An 11,005-nucleotide genomic window follows, 5' to 3' on the forward strand; every position below is an offset into this window, starting at 1 on the left:
AGAATAGTTGATTTACAATGTTGTGTTAATTTCTGCTGTACAGCAAAGTTACTCAGTTAAACATATATATACTCTTTCTCATATTCTTTTCCATTATGGTTTATCACAGGATATTGAATATAGTTCCCTGTGCTGTACAGTAGGACCTTGTTGTTTATCCATCCTATACATACTGGTTTGCATCTGCTAATCCCAAACTCCCAATCCTCGCCCCCCCACCCTTGGCAACCACAAGTCTGTTCTCTATGTCTGTAAGTCTGTTTCTGTTTTGTAGATACGTTCATTTGTGTCATATTTTAGATTCCACATATAAGTAATATCATATGGTATTTGTCTTTCTTTTTCTGACTTACTTTGCTTAGTATGATAATCTCTAGGTCCATCCATGTTGCTGCTAATGGCATTACTGCCGCAGAGTGTGGCAATGGGGCTGGCAACGCAGGTGATAAAAGAATGTACTAGGTCAGAAGTGAGGGTAGAAAGCAAGATTTATTGAATACACTGCAAGGGAGCAGCAAGTGAGACCAAGAGGGGGTCTGCTGGGGGAGAGAAACTGGGCTTCTTTTATGGTCTCTTTTGGTCACCCTTGGGCGTCAAGGGCATTTGTCCCTGGGAAGGGGCCCTTGGGGCTTGGGAACCTCCCTGTGGCACATGGGGCCTTTGAGTGGGAGATGGCCCACCCCCTTGAGGGAGAGAGGGACAGTCCCGTTTCCAGTGGCCACGTTGCTTGCAGTTGAGACAAGGCCCTAGAGGCTTGGAACATTCCCAACTGAAGAGCCCTGGTTGGCTGCAGTGGAAGCAGGAATGGGCCAGGGAGGCTGTCCCCTTTGGTTGGCTGGGACAAGCCATGGGGGTGCCCCAAATGGACAGCAAGCTAACAATTGTGGTTGCCATATATTGGGCCTGCTGTTTGTTTACCTCTTTCATCTTCCTGTTTAGTCCTCTGGGCTCTCGAGGCCTCCTCCTGGTTATTAAAGACCTTGAAGGCCGTATCTAATAAGACGGCAAAGGGAATTTGGGGTCCCTGTTCAAGTTTTTGGAGTTTTGTCTGATATCAGGTGAAGCTTGGCTGGTAAAGTGAACGGCCAGAATAGCTAGTCCCTCTGGACTCTCAGGGTTTAGGTTTGTGTATTTATGCATAGTTTTGGCTAAGCAGGCTTGAAATAAGGTAGGGTTTTCAGAGAAGTCCTGGGTTATTTCATGAAGTTTGTTGTAAGTTACTGGCTTGATGACAGCCTTTTTCATCCCCTCAATTAGGCAGGTAATCATGTAATCTCAGCGGCCTCGTCCTCATGTAGGCCCTGTGTCGGTGGCCTGATATGTCCAATTTGGTTCTGTATCAGGGACAGCCCCAGGTGGATGGGCATTGTCAGGGGTGCAGGCATGTGCTTCATCTGCCCAAGCCCACCCTAGGGACCAAATAAGGGACTTTTCCTCTAGGGTACAACAGGTGGTCAAGACAACATAGATGTCCTGTCAGGTCGGATCGAAAGCCACCATGAGTTCCTCTGAATTCCCGAATAAAATTGGTGGGGTCCCGATCCCAATTTAATTTTGATTTGTGACAAGTCAGACATAGGCAAGGGGACGTGAACTTGAATAGTGCCCTTTTCTCCATTGGCCACCTCATGGAGAGACAAAAGATTTTCAGGGGGTTGAGGGTGTTCAGATATGAGGCACCTGAATGGGGGTGGGAAGGTGAGAGGGTGTCGGGATAGGGAGGAGGAGCGGTAGGAGGGGGAGCGGGTTAAGAGGAGTGCGTGGGATATTAAAGGAGGGATGTTGAAGAATATCTGTGTCAGGCTTGGAGGGCAGAATTTGGAGAGGCATATGTGACAGGGGTTTGTCATAATTTGGGGTTTTGTGACAGGGCCATGAAGGCCTGAATGTAGGGGACCTCAGAGTCCTTCCCAAGTTTCAACAAAAGAGATCAAGCTGCAGGATGGTGTTATAGTTTAGGGACCTGTTGAGAGGCCAGACCTCCTGATCCGGAAACAAAAGTTGGAGAGAGTTTGGAAATCAAATTTAGTCCAATTTTTTTTTGTGTTTGTTTGGCCACACTTGTGCGGCTTGTGGGAGGCTTTTGGGATCTTTGTTCCCAGACCAGGGATTGAACCCGGGGCTCAGCAGTGAAAGTGCGAAGTCCTAACCACTGGACTGCCAGGGAACTTACAAGTCCAATTTTTAAGAATACATCCCAAAGGTGAGTCAGCAAGAATAGAGGGTGTTAGACCCATATTGGACTTTAACCAGGCACAGCGTCTACTGAAAAGGCATCTCTAGAGACTTCCCTGTAGTGCAGTGGATAAGACTCCGTGCTCCCAGTGCCGGGGACCCAGGTTCCAACGGCAACTAAGGAGCCCGCGTGCTACAACTAAGGAGCCAGCGAGCCGCCACTAAGGAGCCTGCCTGCTGCAACTAAGACCCGGCACAACCAAATAAATAAATATTAACAAAACAAAACCAAACAAACAACAAAAGTCATCCCTAGAGGGAAACAGGCCTCTGCCCTGTCCTCGAGGGACCTGAGGTTGCGCGCTAGACTGGGATATCTCCCGAATAGAGGACCTCTTGAGGTTCCCTCTGTCTGACAGAGGCCTCCTGAGGCCCGGCCGATCACCCCAAGACCAGGAAGGGAAGCAGGTCTCGGGCCAACCCAGAGGGGGAAACTCACTGGTTTTGTGGCGACTCGTTTGGAGTACCTGGAAATGTTGGCGGATCAGGATGGACGGTCGTCAAGGGAGGATGGAAAGAGAAGGGGGATCTCAGAGCGTGCCTGGATTCGCCCCAACGAGCTGTCCCTGCCAACTGCGCCAGCCGTTGGAAGTGAGGAGTCCCAAGGCTAGGGCCAAAGAACACTGCCACCCCATCGGGCAGGAATGGTCACTCAGTATGGGACCGGATTTTAGGTCTTCGGAAGAGTAGCCTCGGCCAGGACGCTTTAATCCCCGGTCTCCAGGGACCTCAGACCATAGGCAGTGTAGAAGAGGTGAAAAGACCGTTTCCAGAACGTACCCCTTAGGTCGACAGCGAGTCGGAGTCCTGTCCCGCAGGCCTTCACCTCCCGCCGGGGACCTTCAATTGCCTGGAGTCAGTAGGCTGATCGCTACTGGTGGTGGAAGACGGATCGGAAAGGGCAGAGAGAGCACCCTACCCGCCACCAAAATGCCGCGGAGCGTAGCGATGGGGATGGCAACGCGGGCGGTAGGAATTTACTGAGCCAGGGACTTCCCTGGCAGTCCAGTGGTTAGGACTCCGCGCTTCCACTGCAGGGAGTAGGGGTTCCATCCCTGGTGGGGCAACTAAGACCCTGCATGCCGTGGTGCGACAAAAAAAAAAAAAAAAAAAAAAGGAATTTACTGAGCCAGAAGTGAGGGTACAAGTAGTTGTGGCACACAGGCTTAGTTGCTCCTCAGCATGTGGGATCTTCCCGGACCAGGGATCGAACCCGTGTCCCCCGCATTGGCGGGCGGATTCTTAAACAATGCTCCACCAGGGAAGTCCTAGATTGAAATTTTTTAATGGGAAAAAAAGAATCAGATTTTGGTTCTGTCAGGGCATCATCAGTAGAACTAGGCACCATTTCGTGGTCCATTTAATCCTCAATACAATTCTGCGAGGTAGGCAGTATTTCCCTCCTTTCGCAGAGGCTCAAAGAAGTGAAGCAATTGCACGAAGCCCAACGCCAGATACTGTTCGGATTCCAACAAGCAGCTTCACTCCCTTAAGGCGGAGCTACCAAGCAAAAGTCACGGAGCTCCTCTGCCTCAAACACGGGCAACTTCCGGAAGCTACCCGAGAACCTCCGCGCGCTTGCGCCGCCCCACCCCGCCCCGTGACGTCAACCATTCCATCCCGCCCTTTCTGGAACGCGGAGCTGCTGAGCGGGCCGGCGGCCATCTTGTGAAGCGGCGAAAGAGGTGGTGGCTGCTCTGGGCTCCGGGAAGCCGTTCGGGCTGGGGCTACCGACCGCGGGGCGGAGGCACTCGCGCGGGGGGTAACTCGGGTCTGGGTTCGGGTGCCGCGCAGCTCTCCCCGGTAAGACTCCCGCAGCCCCGGAACGGGCGGGGCTGTGCGGGGCTCGAGCCGCCCCTTGTGGCCCGGGGCGGGGCCTTCGGAGGCCTCGGAGCCCGCCGCAGCGAGCGCCCTACGCTGAAGGGTCGGGGCATGGCTGCGGGGGGCCTGGGGCGCCGCTTGTGCCTCTCGGTTCTGAGAGGTTGCAAGTAGGACACAAGAGAGGAGGAGCCTGCCTACCGAAGAGGGGACGCGGCTGTAGCGAGGACGCCCCCGTGGTCTGAGAGGGAGGAGGCCAGAACTGGGTGGCCCAGCGGCCTGCGAACGAACGGGAACTGCAGTGAAAACACACTACATCCCGAATGAGCAAGATTCTCTATGTCCCCACGTGGGACAGAGGTTATAACTGTGTCCCGAAGTGAGGAGATAATCGTAGTGAGGACACTCCCTCCACCGGAAGTGGAAAGGAGACCCCGGTGGCTTACCAGAAAAAGGGGACTACAATCTGGACACACCTGGGGGGAGGGAGCTGTAGTCGGTGCTCTCCCGTGAGTGTAGGAAGGAAGTCGGAATTGGCCGCCTTCTTGGCCTGAAAAGTGTAGGCGGTTGCAGTGAAACGCTTCCAAGGCCCAGCGTTGGGGCGGGGCTTACCTTCCGCGGTGTCGTTAATTTGAGAAGCCGGCCCCGGTAGCGTGGGGTGAGTCCGCCTCCCGGGCCTCTTGGTCCCCGAGTAGGGAGGGGGCTGCTAAGAGCATCACCTTTACGCGTCCCTTGGGAGAGAGCCTCTAGCATCGAAGAAGGAGGAGGTCCAATGGGATGTGGAGGCTGGGCTATTTTGATGGAGAGTGAACTGAGTTTCTCTTTTGAAGGCTAGGGGTGGTGGTTTGCGGCCACGTGAAGTGGGTGCGAGGGGCTTTGAGAATCTGCAGGTTAATGACGGGGGTGGTCACTAGTGCAGGAGGCTTAGCTGCTGGATTGTTAGTGCATGGACTGTATGTGTGCTTCCAATGTGTGATTTATAGTGAAAAATTTGAGCTCTGGTGAGGGTTATTCAGCCCTGAACCTGCCGAGATTTGTACACTGAAAATAGCAGGCTCCGTAAGAGAGGTTTCTGGACCCTAAAACCTTCTTTGACTCCGGATTCCCAGAGATGACCTAATGTAAATTGGGATAGTTGGCAGGAACCATTTTATATTATTCAAGACTAGGGTGATGCCCGTCAATATAAGCTACTAACAAAAAAATGTGACTGCAACTGAAGGTTTTGTTGAAGGAGAGACTTGTGACGAGTATTTCTTTTAGAGCTTCTTGCTTGAATGGTTGTAAATGGTATAATTTTTGTAAAATGCAGTACTAGCAACATGAATTGCCTTGGACTTGTTATCTAGTTTACATTGTTAATGCATTTCAGAGCCTTTGCAGTTGAAAAAAAAAAATCCTAGAAGTGTGGACATATAGGCCGTTCCTGTTAGATTTTGTTTTTTAATTATAGAAATATAATACAAGACTAGTTGTATTTGTTTTTGAAATTTGGTAGTTTTGATAGCGTGGAGGATTCTGGATTTAGTGGAAGGAAATTGTGCTCAGGCGTTTTCCAAGAATATTAAAACAATTGGGAAGAACTGTTACAGGTGGTTAAAAAAATTTATGGTAATTAATATTTGAAGAAAAATGTTTGGCGTGTTTATATAAACGTTGAGGATGTGCTTAGATTACTGGAAAAAAATGACGCAGAGAATGCATTTTTATATCATTTATATGCTTGATTATATATTGATTATTTTGTTTATGGATTGTGATGCATAATTTCAAATTTTCTTATGTTCATATTTGTTAGGTGAAAAATGTGAAGCTTTAGAAACCATTGTGGTAGTTACTTGGAACATACTGTTATGTGCTAATACCAGAAAACTTAAGACTTCTTTCACTTTCTTTGACATACCAAATGACTTGATTTTTGCGTGAGTTTGGGGGTTGTTGGTGCAATTTGTAGATGTGAAACTTGATTTTGTGGGCCAGTGTGTTCCAGGTGCTGAAATCCACTGACAACGTTCATGCTGTTTTTATTCCATTTTGTAGATAGTCACTCCATCGTTTCAGTTGAATATTTTCTTCTGTAGATGAGGTAGGAAGAACTTCTGTCAGTAACCGTTGCACAAAAGATGTTTTTAGATATCCTTCCCTAAAATGCAGGGACTGTCATCCATTTCTGTAATCTTCTGCCTGGCCCATAAGTGCTTGATAAATATTTGTGAATAAGTGAATATTGTTAAGTGTTTTAGGTCAACTAAGAAAAATCACTCAATCTTTAGTTTTATCAGATTTTACTACTACCACACATATACATTTTGGTTTGCGTAGAGTTTAGTTCATTAAGTTTAAAGCCTTAAAACCAGTAATGAGGGTGAATGTGGTTGGCTAGGTTAGAAGGAATATTGTTTCTTTGAAGTTTAAAGCAAGTAAGATAACGAACATTCTTGTTGGCATTTGGGGGGATTGAAAAATAACTTAATATTGTAGTGTTTTGGGCAAGAGAATAAATATCTTATTTAGAAATGTCTTTTGATTTGCTGCCTTTGAGTACTGACTGAGGTTAATGGGAAAGTTGAGTAACATGCTATCAAAGGTTTATATCTCCCTCAGTGTCAGAGAATTGTTTTATTAAGAGTGGTCCCAGAACCTGAAATGTGATCCATTTGGGGATGGGGACAAAATCAAGTTGATGAAGCTGTGTTTTTTTCCATAATGCATACCATAATGTGATGCTGCTGCTTGTAGCATTGTGCCCATTATGATTGGTTCTCTGTTGCTCATCTCTGTGGTGAACATTTGAAGGGTGATTTTTGTTTCTTTTGAATCTGAAGAACTTAGGTCTGCTGTACCCTGGTTCTGTTGATCAAAGACTTACTGTTGAACAAAGTTAAAATTCACTTTTGGATGTTTATTACCAAATGAAGAGTGGAAATGGTCAAGTTCTGATTTTTGCCTTGGCTTCCTGATAAAGAGCATTGTTGTCAGACATTTTATCCTGAAATTCCAAGTTTTTGGAATGGCTAGTATTTAAGAAAATCTTTCTTGTCATAATAATATGCTAAACTTTTGTAGTAGATATTTGTAATTGTGCATATATCTGGAATTTGTAAGAAACAAAGCCACTATGTGGCTTAATTCTCAAGATAAAGTGCAAAAGTATACTAAAGCTTCTTGTCATAGATCTTCTGAAATACATCAATGGATTTAATGGCAAATCAAGCCCATTTTCTCTTTCTGTTATGCTCTCTGAATAGGTAAAACATGTATTTTAGGTGTTTTGTTGCTTAGAGTTGTTTCAGTCTTGTCTTTCTAAAATTCACCAAAGTTTAAAGGTGACTTGAGTGAATTTTTAAAGGTCACTGAAGTGACTGGTATCCTACATTCAGTTGCTAGCTGACATTTAGAATGCAGGAATAAGTAGGTTCTTGGAAAATAGTGATACTTCTATTAAATTATTGTGCCCCTTTCAAAGTGAGGTGTTGAAAACAAAAGTATTTGAGTTCTCAATTTCTATTTGAAGGAAGAGCCATAACACCAAGAGTGGTGAAGTTCTGGCTGCTAGCCTGAGCTTTCTGTGTACTTTCCTTTGGCATGGGGTGAGGTGTAGTTTCCCTTGTGCTGAAATAGAAAAGATTAACAAATTTATGACTAGATTGATTTTGTACTTTAAAATGAATGAGTTGAACTAGGGATTGCTGAATTCAGCTGGACCTTTCAGCTTTCCTCCTTGTTTAGTAATTTCTGGCAACCCTGTAAACATCTTAGGGAGTAGACCTAGAATGTTCTCTTTGGGCTTAACTGGCTGACCCCGAACTTGTTCCTCTCCAGTGGACATATGGTACCTTCTTGTATCTGGAAGGAAAGGGGCTGAGGAACCTGTTTCCCTTACCTTCAGGCCATGCGTCCTGGCCCCACACCCGACCTTTTGAATTGGAATCTTCAGTAGGAGTCATCTCAAGTGCTTAACTAAAAAATTACCCTGATTTTGAGGCTCATAGAGTTAAACTTGTACATTAAGAAAAAAAAATATTGCAATAATTCATGCTCTTCATTGTTGAGTGTAAACTTTATGTAAAGCAAGCTTTTTTTCTGTTTTACATTTCCCTTTGTGACCTGTTAGATAAACTACTAGATGTGGCTTGTTTTTAAATGAAGACTTAAAATTCTAGATTTAATTAGGATCGATTGTACAACATTTAAAAGATTAACACAATGCTCTGGGCTTCTGAAGGTGTTGCTTATGACATACAGCATAGCTTTTTGTGGCAAAGCAATCTCACTGTTCTTTAGTAATTTGAGTGGTTGTCTAGGTGATGTTTAGCTTGTTCTTTAGAAAAAGTTTGGAGTAATGCTAAAACGTTTGAATATGTCTTTCTGGTGATGAATATTAAGCTCAATGGTGGTATCTTGATCTTGAAAGATAGTTAAAAATAAGCATCATCATTCTAAGTAGGCGTCTATGGGTAATCTTATACCTAACAGTGACAATTTTCTTCTACTCTTTTGAATATAGTTATCTAATCATTTGGTCATATAAATTGCTTGTGAATTGTTCATAACTTCACTAGTTTGGCAGAAATTCCAGTGAAAGATGAGTGACCTGTTTTTACTTTGGAAGGACTCTTAATATGCTGGACTTTTTTTTTTTTTTTTAAGAAGTTTCTTGGAACCATTTTGATGTTAGAAGAGAAAGCACTCTTCCTTAATATATTGAACTCTCGTGGTTTTAACCATGAATTAGTCCTTATAGGCCAGACCTTTCACTTCACTTATGTTTTTTGTTGTTGTTCGATTGCTATTTTGGTGTAAAGGAAAATATGTTGAAAGAGTAATTGCAGTAATTTCCATGAATATCCTTGAATTGATGAGTTAATTTGTCCAGGAACTGTTACTATGTGAACTTGTGCTTTTTCATCAAAAATTTGGTGGGAACCTGAGGAAATAGGTCGCCGTTGGACTTGTATTATGGAATTTTCTGGACTGGTTTAATCATCAAGTGATTAAAGCAATTACCAGCTGTGAAGCTGATCTTTATGACTGTTTTAATTTTCGATTGATTCTTTCTTGGGTTAATTTATGACACATTCTTGATGTATGTAAATATATAATGCTTTGAGAGAAAGCAATTTGAAAGCAATACCAAATAATACGCGTGTGGGATTTTGGTACATGTCTTTTTTTTTTTTTTTTTTTCCTAATGCATTGTAATGATGTACTCCGGTGGTTTCAGACTCGCCCTTTAATATACAGTTCAGTGTGGCCTGTGCGTGTTTTGTGTTTCCTGCATTGATTTTTGCCTCCATTTATTCTCTATTGCAGTCTAAAAGTTGGTTTTAATTGGTTGCCCACAGGATTGACTTGGCCTCTACTTCTTGTTAAGAAAATACATCTCTTGTTTTCTCAGGTAAGAGATTTTGAATAGAGGGTTTATTTTTATACAGAATAAATTGAGATAGCTTATTAAATAACATGAAAATATGTGTAATAACTAAATTGTGGTTTTTTGTTTGTAATCAGCTTATTTGAGGGATGGGAGAGGGGTGGACTGGGTGTCTTGAACAGTTGTTGCTTCCTTTGGGAGTCTGTTTTCTGTGGATGCATTTCTCCTGCTGAATTCCTGATTATTAGGCAGTAAGTAGCTGTTTTTTTCCCTCAGTAGCATTCTAGACTGACTACAAATATGGGTGCTTGTTATTGGTACGGTTTTTTAATATTCCTTTGCGGAATAGATTTAGAAAATGGGTCATGTTTTAGAGTACAAATTGACTTTAGGTGGAACCTTAGTGATTGGAATCTAACTTCTTGTTAAATAACTAAGGCAGGCTCAAGCAAGATAGGTTGAAATGACTCATCTGTCAAACAGGTACTTTGTAGCAGAATAGCAGATCTTACTTGATGTTTTTCAGAACCTAAAAACTTTTCCTGTTTAGATGACTTTATGAATAAATCTTGTGCACTGCTTTGGTTTACTCAGCCCTTTTCTAGATGGTAATCTGGGCAGACTATGGACCTTGTACAGACTTTCACTAAATCCCTTCCCTCAGCTGCAGATGGTTTGAAGACTTAATTGCGTATGTCACTTTAGCCCTGTGCTTAATTCTTGGGACCATATCAAATTTCCATTTTATTGTCCTAATGCAAACTAACATCTCTTTCTCTCTCTCAAGTTTTGGGGATCTAGATTACCCATGATGTTTCCCCCAATTAGTGATTAAGTGATTTTTGAAGTTGAACGGAATTCTATCTCATCTTTGCGTACAGCCAATATTCTAGAGTTAGTAATGAGTGAGAATTTGATTTAATGAATCGGAACCTTCTTGATGAACTTCTTAAAGACTGCTAAACAGTAAATAAGGGCAAAAGAGTCTGTTGGTGTGACGTTTTTAGTATTAATTTTTCTTGTTGATGCTTGCAGACCAAAAATGAAAAGCTTCCCCCTGCCCCTTCCCAAATTTCTAATGTTTTATATGGTCTCGTTTTCGGTTTGCCAGTCCATCTTTCTGAATTAAGTTTGAAGGTGGCTTTTATTTTTGTGTATGTGTGTGTGAGAAAAGTGTAAAAGCCAAACAATATATTTCTCTTTTGTGTGCAGCAATTGTAATATTGAGATATAATTGCAGATTTTGTTGCCTTAGATTAGTATTCATGTACTATTTGACATTGAAAAACTGTTTTCATGGAGTTGTAGAATTCTTAGTGCTTGGAGCAGGAAACTTTGCTCTTCTAATGTTCTCATTTGAGAAGTGATGAAACCAAAGCTCAAATAATTTATAATTTTCCTAAGATCACAGAGCCAGTTTAATATAGGTTTATATGTAAAAGTTGATTTTTAAAATGCCTTGGAAAACACCCTTTGTTGTTGACCATATAAATTTCAAATTAATATTTTTTCACTTGCAAGAATTTGTTTTGGATTACTTTATACATGGCTGCCTTTCCATTTACTCTTAGAAACCAT

General features: G+C 43.3%; 1 protein-coding gene across 8 annotated transcripts in view; it reads left to right on the forward strand.

The window, feature by feature from the left end:
- The first annotated feature begins 3,847 nt into the window (after window positions 1-3,847).
- Window positions 3,848-11,005, forward strand: part of CPNE1 (copine 1) — a 36,951-nt gene continuing 29,793 nt past the window's right edge. Inside the window, exons 1-2 of one of the 8 annotated variants that reach the window (XM_059037998.2) lie at window positions 3,872-4,038; window positions 9,399-9,451. The gene's annotated coding sequence lies outside the window, so the exon portion shown is untranslated. Of the gene's footprint in view, window positions 4,039-4,115; window positions 4,712-9,366; window positions 9,452-11,005 lie in introns of those variants that run through there. The other 7 variants (XM_067013415.1, XM_059037996.2, XM_067013417.1 and 4 more) reach the window with 7 other exon arrangements.

This window comes from Kogia breviceps, chromosome 14, assembly GCF_026419965.1.
Source record: "Kogia breviceps isolate mKogBre1 chromosome 14, mKogBre1 haplotype 1, whole genome shotgun sequence".
NCBI classification, from domain to species: Eukaryota; Metazoa; Chordata; class Mammalia; order Artiodactyla; family Physeteridae; genus Kogia; species Kogia breviceps.